The 17220-nt window shown below is 36.2% G+C and overlaps 1 protein-coding gene across 7 annotated transcripts in view; it reads left to right on the top strand.

The window, feature by feature from the left end:
- The window catches only part of CFAP299 (cilia and flagella associated protein 299), a 562838-nt gene that overhangs the window by 28402 nt on the left and 517216 nt on the right, over positions 1–17220 (top strand). The gene's annotated exons all lie outside the window — the stretch shown is intronic.

Genomic DNA, 17220 nt, shown 5'->3' with positions numbered 1-17220 from the left:
CAAAATTCTGTCTCTGCAATTTAGGCATCTCAGATGTACTCAGTGTGGGCCATTACTTGTTCCAGGTTTGATGGAGCCACCCTAGTACTGGGATAAGCGAATCTCTTGTCTGGGGTCCTTACCAAAATGCTATGTCCTGTGTCCTGAGAGAGTGCCACAAGTCAACAAACTCTGATTTATTCAGCCTTATTTCTGGCTTTCCTGGTTTAGAATCCTCAGAATCTAGTCCCATGAGTACTCCCTCAGTCCTGCTGGTATTGCTGACTAGGTCCTGCAGCTCCTTTTGGGTTATGTCCCTTTTTTCCCCTTATGTGGAAATTGATAAAAGAAACCTTAACTAAATTGGAGTTGGGAAGACCTGTAGGGAGCGCTCTCATGCCCTATCATACATCATCAAATACACCAACTAGGTAGAGATGAAGGCTTGCATTTTTGAGAGGAAGTAAAACTACTTTACTACTGAAGGAAGATTTCTCTCCCCACCTGGCAACAGCCGAGCCAATGAGAAGCCATTGCTGCTTTACACTGTTACTTTCCCCCAGGGGACTTTCATTTAGAATAGCCCCTCCCTACTTCCTCTTTTCTCTATAGGAGCAGCGCCCCTCCTTTGTTTTCTGATTTGCCTGTGCTTTGCCATAGCATGTACGTCCCAAATTGCAATTCTTTTGATTATTCCTGAATAAACTCATTTTGAGGGTAAAATAACTGGCTTATTTCCTTTTTAAGTTGACATATATGGTGTCAGAAAAGTGGGATCCAAAGGAGGCAACCCCAGAGAGATGGAGAACCCCAGAATCGAGCAAGGTACTTGTCCCTGAGCCCCTTGTGCTCATCGCTTCTGTGAGTTGCCGTCTGCTTTTGGTTTGGTGAGTCTTCTCTCAGATTCTGAGCTCTACTCTCCTTGCATTTGGAACTCTCAGACTTTATTCAGGATCTGGAGAGGCCTTGTCCTCTTAGGGAAAGGACTTTCTCCTCCTGCTTCAAGGCTCTGTCCGTGGGTTCAAGATGTCGTCCTTGGGGAATACTTAGTTCTTTTCTGAAGGTAGCACAGCTCCTTTTGGGGTTCAGACTTGCTGAAGATCCAGGAGTTTTTCGATTCCTTTTGGAATCAGGACTGGGAATCCAGCCACTTTCTTTTGTTTTTAGATTCCTTCAGGGATCAGGGGAAGGACTCTGCTAACTTCCTTGAGTTTTCAGAGGAAATTTCAGAAATGGGATCCCAGTCATCCAAATGTTCTGAGGGAAACCCTCTTCAGGGCCCCCAGCGATGTTTACGTTTGAGAACTCTGGGCCCCCTCCATGTGCATTTTTAACTAAGTAGGCTAAACAGACCAAAAGCAGTCTGGAATTGCAATAGCCATTACGGGGAGCTTTCAATCTCTCCAAACTAGCTTTTCTTAAAACCAAATTGGAAGACTGCAGCTCTAAAATTAAGCAACATGAATGGTATGTCTCTTTTCATGGGTACCTGGAAGCTTCTGGGTGCACACAAAGCTCTAAAATTGCTTCACTGCAAGATACCTTATCTAAATTAGCCAAAAAAACTACAAAACTAAGGGAGAACAAAATGGCTTCTGGAGCCTCATGTTCCCCTCCTCCTCCTTCTTTGTCTCAGGTGCCGTTTTGTTTGTCTTCCCAGACTCCTTTGTCTCAGACTTCACCCCAGGGCCACCTTGTGCCCAGGCTTCACCCCCAATACCATCTTCTTCTCTTCCTTTCTGCAGAAACCTGCCCTCCATAAAATCAGACCCTCTGAGGATTCTAGTGCTAAACCTCTAATTACTGTTTCTAATTAAGTGGAGCAAATAAACAACTAGAGGAAAAAAATAGCCATATCCTTAGACTTTTGATAATAGACAAAATGACTACACAAACAGCTCTAAAAGGATCCTTACAGCATGCAGAAAAATCTTTAGTAAAAGAGTCTGGCCACCTGAAGATGTGACCTTACCTCAGTCCATCTTCCAGAAATAACAATTTGGATCCAACTATTCTTTCGAGTTTTGTACCTGAGACATGGCTAAAAGTTTTAAGATGAAAGCTATGAGATCTGTATTTGTGTCTGTGTGTCTATATATGTATATTATAGAGATGTGATATTTTTCTACCTCTGGTTGGTATTACTGCAATTGATTTGTAAAAAGCTCTATTTAATTGGCTTTAAATTAAGTGCTTATAAATTAAGTATTCCTAAATCTCAGAAATCTTAGAAACCAACTCAAATGCTTTTCCAGTTTATGTGATCTAGAATAAGTCTTTAGTAAATAATAATTAAAAAAAGCTAGCTTAAGTTTGTTGGTGTAAATAAAAACAGGCACATTTCAGAGTTGTTAGTATTTGCTGTAATGCAAATGTGCAGCCTTTTTTTCTGCCTAGGTTTACTAGTTGAGTAGGCTCATGCTGTCTCTGTTACAAAATTTGTTAGCAAAAAGGTAACTTAAGGGGATGGGCGTAAGGGGTAAAGGGGCACATATATATGGTGACTGACAAATAATAACGTACAACTGAAATTTCACAATGTTAAAACTATTGTGACTTCAATAAAAAATTTTAAAAATGTAGCTTAAGATGATGGTTAGCTATTTAACGTCTAATCCAAGCATGATTTTGAAAAGCAAGTAATTAAAATAAATGTAAATAAGATCAAAGTTTACACTAAGTTAAACTAAATAATAGATAGTCATTGAAGACCTAAATCACTTTCCAAACAAGATAAAATACTAAAACATTAATTACTGGAGATAGGTTTATCTACTTTTAGCTTCCTGTTGCAAAGAAACTAAAGGTAAATTTGAGTTTGTTGGTAAGCATGTCTTGTGCCACACTGAAAGATGTACTATTCAAAAGAGCATATTCTCTTAGAAATTATGAAATGTATTTATGTGTGCCAGTCCAGGATTGCTTACTTCTTATTTTTCACTAGCAATTAAGGATTTTAAGGGTTAAGAATTCTAATATATGTAATTAAGGCTACTAGAAATAAAAGGGAAACATCTCCCATCTCTGTATGTAAGGAAAGTAGAATGTGTGTTTTGATCAGGAATGGTACAAGGAGTGGAAATACATTTTGTTTAGGGAAGAGAAAATGATTCCTTCTAAAAGGAAAGGCTGGTTACTTTGTAATGGGGAAAAGAAAACATAGGACAAAACCTGAATATAAAAAGAAAGTTATAAGAGGTTTATGGAAAGGAATTTTGGGAAAAGAATTTTATGAGTGATCAGGACTGGCTAAGATTGGAATGAATGAATTTTAGTATCAAAATAAACTGATATAAAGTTAAAATTTGGCTTTCTTTTCTGTTGAAAGGGCAAGACTTTGGCTTTTTGGTTTTTAGATTTTTTTTTATTTTTCCTTCTTTTCTCCCAAAGCCCCCTGGTACATAGTTGTGTATTCTTAGTTGTAGGTCCTTCTAGTTGTGGCATGTGGGATGCCACCTCAGCATGGCTTGATGAGCGGTGCCATGTCCGCGCCCAGGATTTGAACTGACGAAACACCGGGCTGCCTGCAGCGGAGCACACGAACTTAACCACCCGGCCATAGGGCCAGCCCCAAGACTTTTGCTCTTGATAACGGATTATGAAGGCTTCTTTACCTTTAAGCAATATGGCAAGAAAACAGAGATTTTGTGTTTTATCAAAATAATTTCCTGTGTATTTCTATTCGGTCTTTAATTATTTAAGAAGACTCAATCTTCTTAATATTGAAGGAGTTAAGTTTTGCTCACAACTATGTAGGTTCTGTATTTGTCCTTGAAACCTCTTATTGTTACTTTGGTCAAATAGATACTAAAGTATTATTTCATGATGATCTGTGATCTTATTTAGTCAAGTGTTCAAACCTCTTGATATTTTTGACAAACTTCCCAAAGTATTCAAATTCTAAATGACATTTATTTTTTACTTGGATGTAACTTTGGGATTTTCCAGAGGGCACCTGAGACATCTCAAAAGATTTATTGCCTCTCCTTATAAAAAGAGCTATATTACACTAATTAGGTTTATTTGGTAGGTCAAATTACATGAGAAGCATGGTCAAATAAATGGTAATAAACCTTTTTAAGTTATATTGTATGGATGAATGTTACCAAAAAGTGTTCTAGAAATTGTATAAAATTCCTAAAAGTTGGACATGTCCTAATATAACGTTATCATCTCTAGTTCTAGTTACTATGTAAAGTGTATGTCACAAAAAATACCCAAATTTCCTTGGCAATTGCATTTACCTATTGCTTTCTAAAACAGTCTTTTATCAGTTACAGACTGTTATTGTTTTACTCTGATGCTTTTACAAATATGTTTCACTTCAAAGAGATTCATGAAAAAGATTTTGAAAGGTGCTCTGGAATACAGGTTTTGATAACTTTAAGATCGTAACACTGAACTGGGTGGGAGTATCTAGAACTTGAGTGAAAGACTTGATTGCTTTTATGTTTTGTTTTCCAGATGTAAAGGACCCCTTTTTCTCTTCTCCTTTAAGCTATCTTAACTTACAGCAATTTGGTAAAGTGTATCTGTTTTTTTTTTAAAAGATTTTATTTTTCCTTTTGCTCCCCAAAGCCCCCTAGTACATGGTTGTATATTTTTCAGTCATGGGTACTTCTAGTTGTGGCATGTGGGATGCTGCCTCAGCATGGCTTGATGAGCGGTGCTATGTCCGCGCCCAGGATCCAAACTGGCAAAACCCTGGGCCTCCAAAGTGGAGTGCGCAAACTTCACCACTTGGCCATGGGGTCGGCCCCGGTAAAGTGTATCTTTGCAACAAGTGTTGAAACATTTATTTTTTTTTGACCTGATCCCTCCTGAATTCAGAATCTAAGTATTCTTTTCATGACAATATATGTATTTGCATGGGCTCAGTGAAGGTCTCTTCTCCTTGTAACAAAATACAATTGGAAATATTGGCTACATGACTAAGGCTTTGACTAGAATGTCATATTCAATAAAGATGTACATAGACTCAGATATGAACAGACAGCTTTAAGAAACTGCTTGAAAAATTGGCCAGTCCCTTGCTTACAAAGTTCTAGGAGAGCAATCTTAAAAAAGAGCTTATATGGTCAATCACTGTTCTTGCTGCGTTTATGTTAGTAATCAGGCCAAGTTTAATACAGATTAGTTTTACTATGATTATCTTTAATAAAAATTGGAGTTATTGTGGAGAGAGAAATTATGTTTTCACTTTGTAGATATTAAATTCTAGTCCTATTAATTGTTTAAGGTTTTGTTACACCTGTAAACTGGATTGGATTCTAAATTCTTCTAGTTTCCCTAAATGCCTGGATACGACATTCCAAACTGATGTTTCCAATTTTACTGCCCTTGAAATCTCCTTGGAAGGAACTATACCAGGTCTTCCTCACTACCCAGATGGCAGCCAAACTTCAGGGACTTGAGCCTTGGGTACACATTTCACAGCTAAAGAAGGTTCCACCTGACATCTAGTCCTGCATGAACACTGGGGACCGCAATGTTAAATTGACTAGGAAAAGAAGCAGTGGACATCTGAGGCGAACAGCTCTCCCAGGATGACTGGACTAGGCCTGCATGCTCTCTACCCACTGCTCTTATTTTATTTTCTCCTTCTTCTTCCTGGAAGGACAGTGCCCTTGTTTGCGTTTCCCAATCCCTTGTGAAAGGTGGAAACCGCTCTGATTGCTGGATTTGCCATCAGGAACCTTGGTCTCTCCAAGACAGTAATGACCCCTTAGTTCACACTATAAGTAATTTCACTGGGATTCCAGATGCTGTTCTTTGTCTAAATTGATCTGCTGGCCCATTTTACCAAGTCAGGGTGCTAAGCCCACCTAAACTCATTCCTTGCTTTATTTGGCGCAATCTTGGAAAGAAAGCAAGAGCTTTTGAATATTTGTATGAAAAATTTTGTGGGACCATAAATGTAAGTAGGATTGTTTGTATATTTCTTAACATGTCCATGTATTTATGCAACCTCTCTGTATGTAACAACATAGTACCTGAGCGTTGGTTATATACTGCTAAAGTCTTTATGCCAATGCATGAGTCTATAGATGATATCACTTATGCATGAGACTTATGTATACCCTCCGGCTACATCTTCATCTTTGGAAATTTCAGTAATGGCCTTTATGCTTGGCAACACATTTCCTTGACAACTGGAGAATATAAGGACAATGTGCCCTTGCTGTATTCACTGTCCTGTTCTATCTGTATAACCAAACAGAGATCAATCATTCGTTTCTCCCACTGAATCTCCATAGTTGCTCAAAATGAGAATTTCCAGGAGATGTGCTTGACTCTGGGTTTGTCTGTGTGGGAAGAACTTCCTTTCTGTGGATTGGAGTGAATGCCAATGAACAAATGATCAGGAATCTCTCCCTGATGTTAGCAAAGTTGGCTGACTCCACAACCAAAACCATTTCAGCTCAGCAACAATCACTTAACTCATTGACCAAGGTAGTTTTGGATAGGTGTATAGCCCTTGATTATCTACTCTCTGAGCAAGGAGGTATCTGTGCAGTAGTGAATACCTCCAATGCCTCTGGGGAGGGAGAGACCAATTACATAAGATTAGAGAGCAAGCATATTGGCTACAACCAATTTCACCTAATAATCCACAGTTTTTTGATTTGTTCAGCTCGTTACCTTCAGGTGTGGGCTCCTGGTTTAGAACTATCATACTAACTGGGCTTCTTGTATTGTTCTTAATCCTGCCTTGTGTACTTGTTGTTAAACTCTGTCCCTATTGCCTGTTGAACATTTGCAAAGATGACTTACCTAATAAGGTGATGTTAGTTCAACAATTTGAAATGATTTGTGATGCTTATGACCTCAGACAACTATAGACTTTGAATAAGAAGTGCCTGATGGTTCTCCCTCCTAATCTTCCTTGTTACTCAAATATGGCCCAAATGGTTTCCAAACACTATGCACCACATGGGACATGACAGCCAGGAAAGGTCCTTCTTGACTCTGAGGGATAAGAGCACTACATGCAGAGAACCTGACTGTTGATCAGTGATGCTTTTGGAGAAAGACCTTGATCAAAAGGGGAAATTGTGAAAATTAATAAAAGAAACCTTAACTAAATTGCAGTCAGGAAGACCTGTAGGAGGAGCTCTCACACCCTGTCATACATCGTCAGTTATACCAAACAGGAAGAGACAGAGGCTTGCATCTTTGAGAGGAAGTAAAACTGCTTTACTACTGAAGGAAGATGTCTCTCCCCAACTGGCAGCAGCTCAGTCAGTGAGCAGCCATTGCCACTCTGAACTATTACTTTCCCCCAATGGACTTTCGTTTAGAATAGCCTCTCCTTGCTCCCCCTTTTTCTTTGTAAAAGCAGCTCCTCTCCTTTGTTTTCCAGATTTGCCTATGGTTTGCTATAGCACGCACATCCCGAATTGCAGTTCTTTAGGTTATTCTCAAATAAACTCATTTTGAGGGTAAAAACAGGCAAATTTGCTTTTTAAGTTGATACTTATCAGACCTAACATGTCCCTGGCTGTGATTTAACCCTCTTATAGGACTGGTGGTCAGAAGTAGATGTGGGGACATCTTTTGAGGTGGACACGTTGTCTTGTGGGACAAAGACCTCTGTTTTCTTCTTGCATTGCTGCTGGTGGTGATGGGAGTTTGCTAGCTCTTAATGGAGAGGAGTGGGCCACTTTAAGCTCAGAAAATTCAGAAGTCTGGGGAGGTCAAAATTTTCAGGAACATCTACTCAGTTGTCCCCATCCCATGTGTCAGGATCCCAGGTTTTCCTAATCAGAGCTCTGATTTCAGTGTAACAGACCTGCTTCTGCTGAGCGTCTGTCTTTGGACTTTAACCACTGTGACTATCAAATCTCGTGCTTAATCTTCATTTTATACCTGCTTACTGTCTGAGATGAGGATTTTTTTTGTAAAGAGCAAAAAGGTTCTCTGGCTCTCTTTCTTCATTACAATTGTTAGTTAATTGCCCTTAGCTTTTTGTTTTCAACCTATAGGGCATCAATGCAATTTAGCAACTGCCATCTAACTTCATTACTCTTATGTTTATCATTCCCCATACATTTCAAATGTCTGAATCATCCCATTGGCTAGGGCATTCCTCTGAGTGCATATCATTCCCAGCTTACCATATGTGAATGTTTTAACAATTGGATTACCACCTAGTGCTGGGGTTGTCTGCACACCACTTACCTCCAGGGCTGTGGACCTCATTACTAGAGGATGCATGGTGAGTGGTCCAGTCCCCAAACCCATCTTGTTGCCTGCTTTCTCAGGCTACTCCAGGTACAAGCTGTCACAGACCAGCCCCTCTGGGAAGCAGGCACAGAGATGGACTTAAGAATTCAAGAGGTTAACTGAGAAGTAGTAAACATAAATGGAAAAGGGTGGAGAAGAGGATTGGACAGGGAGAGCTGTCAGACCTTAATCTCCACCTGGCAAAGTCTCTGCAGACCAATGGAGGGTCTGCAAAGCAAAGATTGTATATTGGGGGGGTCCTACATTTTGTGGAAATAGTCTTTGAACTATTGTCTTGCTGGGTAATTTGTGGAGGCCACCCCGAGAACAACATGACATCTGCTCAATCGCTGAGGCTGACCAAAACAGAGTTAGGTGGAAGCTGTCAGCTAACCATACTCCTTGAAGCCAGGCAGCAACTCCTTTATTTTTATAATTCATTTTTGAGAGTCAGAATTATTGTTTTTGAAGTATTTGATGAATTCTGACAAACATATATAGTAGTGTGACCCCCACCACAATCAGGATAAGAATATTTCCATAACCCCAAAGTTTCCTCATGCCCTTTTGTATTTATGTCTTCTTCCCAGACCCTGACAACTACCCATCAGATTTCTGTACCTAAAGTTTTTGCCTTTTTCAGAATGCCATATGAATGAAATCATACAACATGTAGCCATTTTTTCACTAAGTATAAGGCTTTTGAGACCAATGTGGTTGCATGTGTGTTTGTTTTTGTCTATTGCTGAGTAATAAATATTCCATTTTATAGATGGATGACAATTTGTGTATCCATCCGTTCTCCAGTTGATAGATGGTTGGTTCTTTCTAGTTGTAGGCTTTTCTGATAAACCTGCTATAAATATTCGCAAATAGGTCTTTGTAAGGACATGTATTTCCATTTATCTTAGGTAAATGCCCAAGAGAAAGATTGTTGACTCATATGGCAGGTGTATGTTTAATTTTATGAAAAACTTTCAAATGACTTTCCAAAGTGTCTGTATCATTTTACTTTCCTCCTAGCACGTGTGAGTTCTAGTTGTTCCGCTTCCTTGACAACACGCATGGTATTTTCAGTTTAAAAGTTTTTAACTGGTGTAGCAGGTGTAGCAGTATCTGATTATACTTTTAAGCTGTTATTCCCTACTGACCAAGGGCGTTGAGCATCTTTTCATGTGCTTGTTTACTATCCATATCCCTTCTTTGGTGAAATGTCTTATTATTATTGTAAGTGTTCTTTATATATTCTGGTTACAAGTTCTTTGCCAGATGTATATTTTGTAAATATTTTCTCCCTCTCTGTACATTGTTTTCTTTTTTTTTTTTAATTTTCTTAACAGTGTCTTTCAAATAATAGAAGATTTTAATTATGATGAGGCCCAACTTATCAATTTTTATTTATGGTTCAGGTTTTTTTTGTGTTCTATCTAAGAATTATCTGAATATTCCAAGTAAAAAATATTTTTTCCTTTATTTTCTTCTAGGACTTTTGAAGTCTTAGGCTTTATTTTTAGGTATATAATCCATTTTGAGTTACTTTTTGTATATTTTGCAAGGTAAGAGTCAAGGGTTTTATTTTGTTTTGTTTTTAAATTTGGATTTCTAATTGTCAGCACTACTTGTTGAAAAACTATCCATTTTCCATTGGACTTTGAAGGTAGCTTTGTCAGTAATCAATTGACCATATGTGTGTGGGTCTATTTCTTATGGACTTTCTATTCCACTGACCTATGTGTCTATCATGATGCGAGCAACACACTGTCATTAGGTTTTAACATCAGGTAATAGGAGTCCTCCAACTTTGTCCTTTTAAAAAATTGTTTTGAATTCTAGGTCCTTTGGTTTTCCATATAAAGTTTAGAATAACCTTGTCAACTTCTACACATAGTCCTGCCAGGATTTTGTTTGAATCTGTAGATAAATTTGGGGAGAATTACATGTTAACATATCAGGTTTTCCGATGTATGGACACTGTATATATCTCCATTTAATTAGGTCTTCGTTATTTCTCTCTGCAATGTTCTGTAGTTTTCAATATACAAATCTTGTAAGTGTTTTATTAGATCTATCCCTGAGAATTTCATCTTTTTTAATGCCATTATAAATGATCTTGTCTTTTAAAGTTTAATTTTCAATTGATTATTAATAGTATATAAAAGTGAAACTGATTTTTCTGTGTTGACCTTGCGTCATACACGTTCTTAAACTTATTACTTCTAGTAGCAATTTTCTTTTGTGGTTTTGTATGTCGAAGAGCATCAATAAAAACTTATTTCTCTTTTCCCAGTCTGTATGCTTTTTATTTTCCTCTCCTTCACTCACCACATAGGACCTCCAAGATAACTTTAATAAAAGTGGAGAGTGGACATCTTTGCTTTTTTCCAAATGCTAATAAAACATTCTCTCTTTCATTATTAAGTATGATGTTAGCTATAGGTCTTTTGAGATGCTCTTTATCAGACTGAGGAAATGTCCATCTATTCCAAGTTTGCTAAGAGGTTTTTTATGATGCAGAGATGTTAGAATTTTTCAAATGATATATTTTATTTATTGAAATGATCTTAAGGTTTTTCAGTTTTAGTCTGTTGGTAAAGTAAATTACATTGATTAATTTTCAAAGGTTCAACCACCATTGCATTCCTGGGATAAACCCAATTTCCTTGTCTTATATATATATTTCTCATTATATATATACATATATACAATATATATACACATATACAATGCATATGTATATATACACATTGTATATATACAGTTGGATTCAATTTGCTAATATTTTCTTCAGGATGTTTGCTTCCATTTTTATGAAGCCTATTTGTCTTCAGTTTTCTTTTCTTGCAATGTAAATTTTCGCATTTTGTATCAGGGTAATTTTGGTTTCATAAAATGCCTGGGAAATTTTACTTGATTTTCCAAATATTCTGGAAATATTTGTGTAGAGTTGATGTTATTTCTTCCTTAATTGTTTGGTAGAGGTTACCAGTGAAATCTTCTAACCCTGGAGTTTTCTTTGTGATGAAGCTGTTAACTACAAATTTAATTGCTTAAATAGACAGTAGGGAAATTCAGGTTATTTCTTTCTGAATAAGCTTTTGTAGTTTGTATCTTTCAAAGAATTTGTTCATTTCATCTGTGTATTACATATGTAGAGATAAAGTCATTCAGAATATTTTGTTATATGATTTTAATATACATATAATTTTTTAGAGATGTTCCCTCTTTAATTTCTCATATTAGTAAGTTTATAGAAATTTATTAATTGTGTTGATCTTTTCAAAGAACTAACTTTTGGACTTTAATGATTTTCTCTGGTATTTTTCTGTTTTCTATTTCATTAATTTCTGCTGTTACCTTTTTTAGTTTCTTCAGAGTGCAGTGAGTTTAGTTTTTTCTTTTTCTAGCATCTTAAGTTGGAATCTTAGATATTGATTTTAGACCTTTCTTCTTTTCTAATATAAACTTATAATGCTATATATTTCTCTTTAGCACTGTTTTAGCTGGATTTCAAAAAGTTTGATGTTTGTTTTAATTTTTATTCAATTCAAAAGATTTTAAAATTTTCTTTGTGACCCATGAGATGTTTTTAATTTGTTGTTTAACTTCCAAATATTAGAGATTTTCTAAATATCTTTTTGATGTTGATTTCTAGTTAAATTCTGTTATGAACAGAGAGTATATTCTGTATGAATTCATTCTTTTAAAATTTCTTGAGATCTGCTTCTTGCTGCAGAATATGGTCTATGTTGGTGAATGTTCCAGGTGCACTTGAAAAGAATGTGTATTCTGCTCTTGGAGGTGGAATGTTCTAAAAAAGGAGTTAGGTCAAGTTGCTTGGTTGTGTTTCCAAGCTTTCTGTATCCTTACTGATTTTTTATCTACCTGTTCTGTCAATTACTTAGAGATAAGTGTTGCCACCTTCAACTATAATGATGGATTTTTATGTATATCTCTTCAGTTTTATTACTTTTGCTTTATGTATTTTGTTGCTCTAATGTTAGATGCATACACTTCGTGATTTGATGTCTTCCTGAACACTTGGCTTCTATATCATTTATTTAACATTCTCTTTATCGCTGGTAATGATTCCTTTTTCTGAAGCTTATTTACACTGATATTCATATAGTCCTTGAGCTTTTAAATAGTATTTGCATGGTATGTTTTTCCATCCTTTTACTTTTAGCTTACCTGTGTTTATATATTTAAGGTGAATTTCTTATAGACAGCATATATTTGAATCTTGATTTTTTTAATTCAATCTTCCAGCACTGCCTTTAATAGGTATATTTGGACCATTTATGTTTTTATAATTATATATGTGATTTAAATCTACCAACTTGTTATCTGTTTCCTGTTTGTCCAATTTGGCCTTTTCTTGCCTTCCTTTAAATTTAGTTTTTAAAACGATTCCATTATATCTTCATAAGTGACTCATTTATACCTCTTTAAACATTTTTTTAGTGATTGCTCTTAATAAAATTCGTGTTTGCTATAGAGTTTGAATTATTCATCTTTAGCTGATAACTGTCTACTTTCAAATAGTATTATGACCCCTTCACATAGTGTGTAAGAACTTTACCCCAGCTCCATACATTCTTCCCGTGTTTGTTCTATTCGTCATACATTTTACTCCTAAGTATTTTATAAATTCTATATACTACATTGTTAATTTCATTTGTCTATCATCTTTTAAAGTGATCCAAAGTAAAAATATATTCTTTTACATTTGCCGTCTAAATTTTCTCGTTTTTGGTTCTCTTCGTTTCTTTGTGTAGATGAAAAATTCTATTTGGGAGTGCAGTTCTTCTAACTGAATAACTTCTTTTAACCTTTCTGCTAGCAATGAATTTCCTCACCTGTCATTTGTTAACCCAGGTATTTTGTCTTTGCTTTTGAAAGATACTTTTTGCTGGGTATGGAATTCACGTTTCAGTTCCACCTTCAGCATCAGCAGTGCCTGCACCTCTGTGCCTTGGTAGTGGGGTGGGCTTTCTCTCTCTCCAGTCTCGTGCTGTTTTCCCAGCAGCAGCTCATCTCTACATCTGCCATATTATTGAAATTTCACGTTCAGGGGTCTGTTCTCTTAGTTTTTGTTCTGGTAATTGCCATTTTCTGCTTCATGAGCTTGATCAAAATGATCATCTTCTATGCTTTCATCTAGAAAGGTGGATCATTTCTGTCTCATAGATTTATAGGGAGTAAGTACTCCAAGTGATGCCCTGTCACTCTATGCATATAAAGTACAATTTAATTAGCTTACTAATTATAAGAGCAGTATCTTCCAATCTCTTATTAAATTCTTTTGTCTATTTAAATAAGCATGAATACTGTAGCTGAACTTCTCTCTTATTAAGTTCTTTTCTATTTTGTTTTTTTACAAGATAATTGGTTTTGTGTCATGTTTATTAGAATTATAACTTCTAAATAAATGCTTGTGTGGAACTCGTTATTGAGAAATCATTTCAAATGCAGTATTTTCCTAATAAAATCTTTGTACAAAAATACTGGGTGGAGCTATTCTCTCATGTAATTAAGGGTGTGACTAGATCAAAAGATTATTTCTGATACACTCACTGAGTCTCAAATATGTGATATTGGTAAATGCCCAGTATCAGCTAGGTGGATATTGTAACATCACTGAAACTACACACTGAATTTTTCCTCCCTTCCTCCATCCTTCCCTCTGCCTCTCTTTCACTCTTTTTTCCCTTCTCTCTCTCTCAAACAAGCAAGTAATCACAGATAGAGCTGATCTTTTCAAGGAACACAGTATCTATCTATCCATCTATCTATCTATCATCTATCTAGCAATAGATGTATCTATATTATTATTCTTTTGTTGAATACTTATATGAACATGTTCGTAGTACAACTAATTCTAACTCAGAGTAAATGGACCCATTGCTTAGATGAATTGATTATTTTTGTATTTGACGTATTGTTACCATTGCCGCATTTATAGATCTTAGCCTCTTTGAGCTTAAAATAAATCTAAAAAGAGTCACAGAGAAAACTATGTATATAAAATCCAATATTGATGACAGTTCAGCTAATGAGTAATCAAAAAAACAAATACAATCCACATGTTTAGAAAAGTTATAGCCCTTTTCTTCAGAATATTATTTAGATTCGGTTTCTTTTTGTTCTTAGTTTAGCTCTTGGCTTAAATTTTCTCGATTCATTCAATAGTCATTCATAATCCCTTTGTAGGCAAATTCGAAGATCTCTTCTCAGATTCACTTGACTTGCTTGACCTCTGCTGATGCCTTTAACAGCGATTCAGAATTCTCCATTTCTTGAAATGTGCCCTTCCCTTGACTTTTATTACTGTAGAACCTCCAGTTTTTCTTCTGTGTTTGCTCTTGTCTGCTATCTTTGCTGTATCTTCTTCCTTCTCACCAACTTCGATCTCTCCCACAGGACAGTTCTTTGGTTTTTTCACCTCTTTTATATTCTACTATTTTCATATCTCAACCACTTTCATATTTTCAGTTATCCTGAGTCAGATCTTTGATCCTGACTTCTCTCCTGGGCTTTTAGCTCTATCTCTGTTTTTTAATATTTTACTGTCAAACCAATAATAAAATACAGAAAATAAAGTCTCATTATTACAGATCTGCTCCACGTACAAAAATATCATTTTTTTTAATGCTGGTAATACTTTTTTTTTTTTTTTTTTACTATATAGCCTGTATATTTTAGGATATCTTCAAAATCTATGAGATGAGCAATTCTAAAAGGCAATTAACAAGGAATTCCTATTGACTCTTTTGTTTATACTTGCTCCTACATTCATACTTTTTTCACTCTTCTTATGCATTGCCAATCCAGTTTTTCTTCAAATTAACTTGATTTATTGCGGTGTCTTACCTGATTGCTCAATCTCAATTTTCTTCATCCTCTAATACTGTGCTGCTAGATCGTGCTTCTGTGAAACAGGTTTCAAAACATCTCCTTCCTCCCATCCCTCCTCCTTTCCATTCTCTTCTCTTTCTATCTGTCCACTCTCTAAATCTGCATTTCCACAAAAGAATTTGATGTGTTTAAAAGGGAATTATGCATATTTCATGGCAGTAAGATTTTGAAAGGTGGAGAGAAGGAAAAGTAAAGGTTGCAGAAATACAATGAGTGTGGTGAAGAATGAGGTTGAGGTTAGTACCCAAAATGTATGCCAGATTTGGGGAGATAATTCAAAGAGGAAAATATTTACATTACATAACTCATTATGTCCACCTGGAACAATGAAACCACTGACCAAAAGTGTAGATATTCCTAGTTCTAAGAGCTGTAAAGGAGGGAATATTTTCCTTAACCCTTTTAAGGCCCCTGGATGGGTCTGGAAATTAACCTGACAGAAACAGATTAACAGGAGAAAATGATGCAAATTGTTTGATATAAATTTTATGTGACACGGAACCTTCATAGGGAAATAAAGACCCAAGGAAACAGACCTGAGTATTTTATGCTAGGTTTGATGAAGAGTGGACAGTGATGGAGGAATATGACAGGTTAAGGAGTATGAGGTACTGTGTAGTGAACTGGGTGAGACTTAGAAAGCTCTGTTTGTTAGGATTCTTCTTAGTCTTTTTGTCTTCAGAGATAGGGTGCTGCTTTCCCTTGGGTCTAGAGAGATTGCCTCTCTTATGACCTATTTCAGGGAAGAAGGACGAGGAGGGAGAAGATTGGAGTGACCTTCCTGCTTCTGCTTGAAATATTCAGTATGCCAAGGTGCCATATTTTGGAGTAGTGTGTGCTGAGCGTCATTAGAGCTGAGGCCCTTTTTCCCTCTGAGTCATCACGTATTGAGAACCTAGTATGACAAAGTGAACCATATCACCATCAACATTTTATAATGATAATAATCCCAAATTTTACAGAAAAAAATAATTCTCTCTTGCCCTATAGGTTCAATAGGAAATTTTATCCCTTACACTTAAAACCCTATCAAACTACCTAATTTTATGTACCAAAATTTATCTTTCATTACTACTTATTAAGCAAGTATGTTGAGCAATTATCTTAATAATAGCTATCACAAATGTTGCTGTTTGTGTTTCTGTTTATCCAAATTGTTCTGTTTTTCCTGATTCTCTTTCCCTCATTAGAATTTAAGAAGACATAGATCCTCAAGAATTGACATTGTCTTGTGCTGTTTTGGATAGCCACTTGGTTCTGCTCTCGTGAGACATTCAGTATAATATGGTAGAAGATCTTAGCAAGGTTTTCATAATAGAGTTAGATTATAAGGTCCAAGAGACCTGGAATCTGCTTGACTTTGACTTTTATTCAAAATGTCTTACCTGGCTATTACTCTTTTCCTTTCAGGAATTATTTTCTTTTTTTACATCTTCCCTTCCCCATTCTTTACAATCTCTCTACCCGAGACAAACACATACACACACACACAAACACATCAAACTCATATTCTGTTCTGGTACCTGCTTGCTCACCTTTTCTACTAACCAGAGGACCAGGACACTTAACTCTTAGAATATAAAGGATGCCTGCTAGGCATAGGGACATACATTCTATCTTTCTGGTGAGGATTATCTGGTGAATTAAAAGCAAAATTATTCAGTAGTTTCTCTATTACTTAGAAGTTTTTGAGTGATATTGATATTAGGAAACCAATCTTGACTTTATAAAGAGTCTGGCGTTCAGTCAGCAATGTTTCATTCACAATTTATGAATGAAACGGTCAAGTTATACTACTAGTGCCTCAGAAGTCATTTTGTCTGCATTTTTAACTACCTTGACCGCCTAGATGCTGGGGTGAGCTTGAAAGAAATGCACTGGCTGTAGTACCCATTATAAGAGATGAGAGGAAAAATACCTACCTAGTGATCAATCAGGACAAAAGTTTCATGCATGATTTAGGAGATGTGAATGGAGGGAGGAAAGGAAATTGTTCAGAAAAATTAATGCATGAGCTAAGAACACTGAAGGTGTTTGTTTCAGAAAGCAGAGTCGATGTCATGCCTCCCACTCTCTTTTTAATTTGAGGACCTCAGGAAT

Source organism: Equus caballus, chromosome 3 (assembly GCF_041296265.1).
Source record: "Equus caballus isolate H_3958 breed thoroughbred chromosome 3, TB-T2T, whole genome shotgun sequence".
In the NCBI taxonomy this organism is placed as follows: Eukaryota; Metazoa; Chordata; class Mammalia; order Perissodactyla; family Equidae; genus Equus; species Equus caballus.
This window is presented reverse-complemented; position numbering and strand designations above follow the sequence as displayed.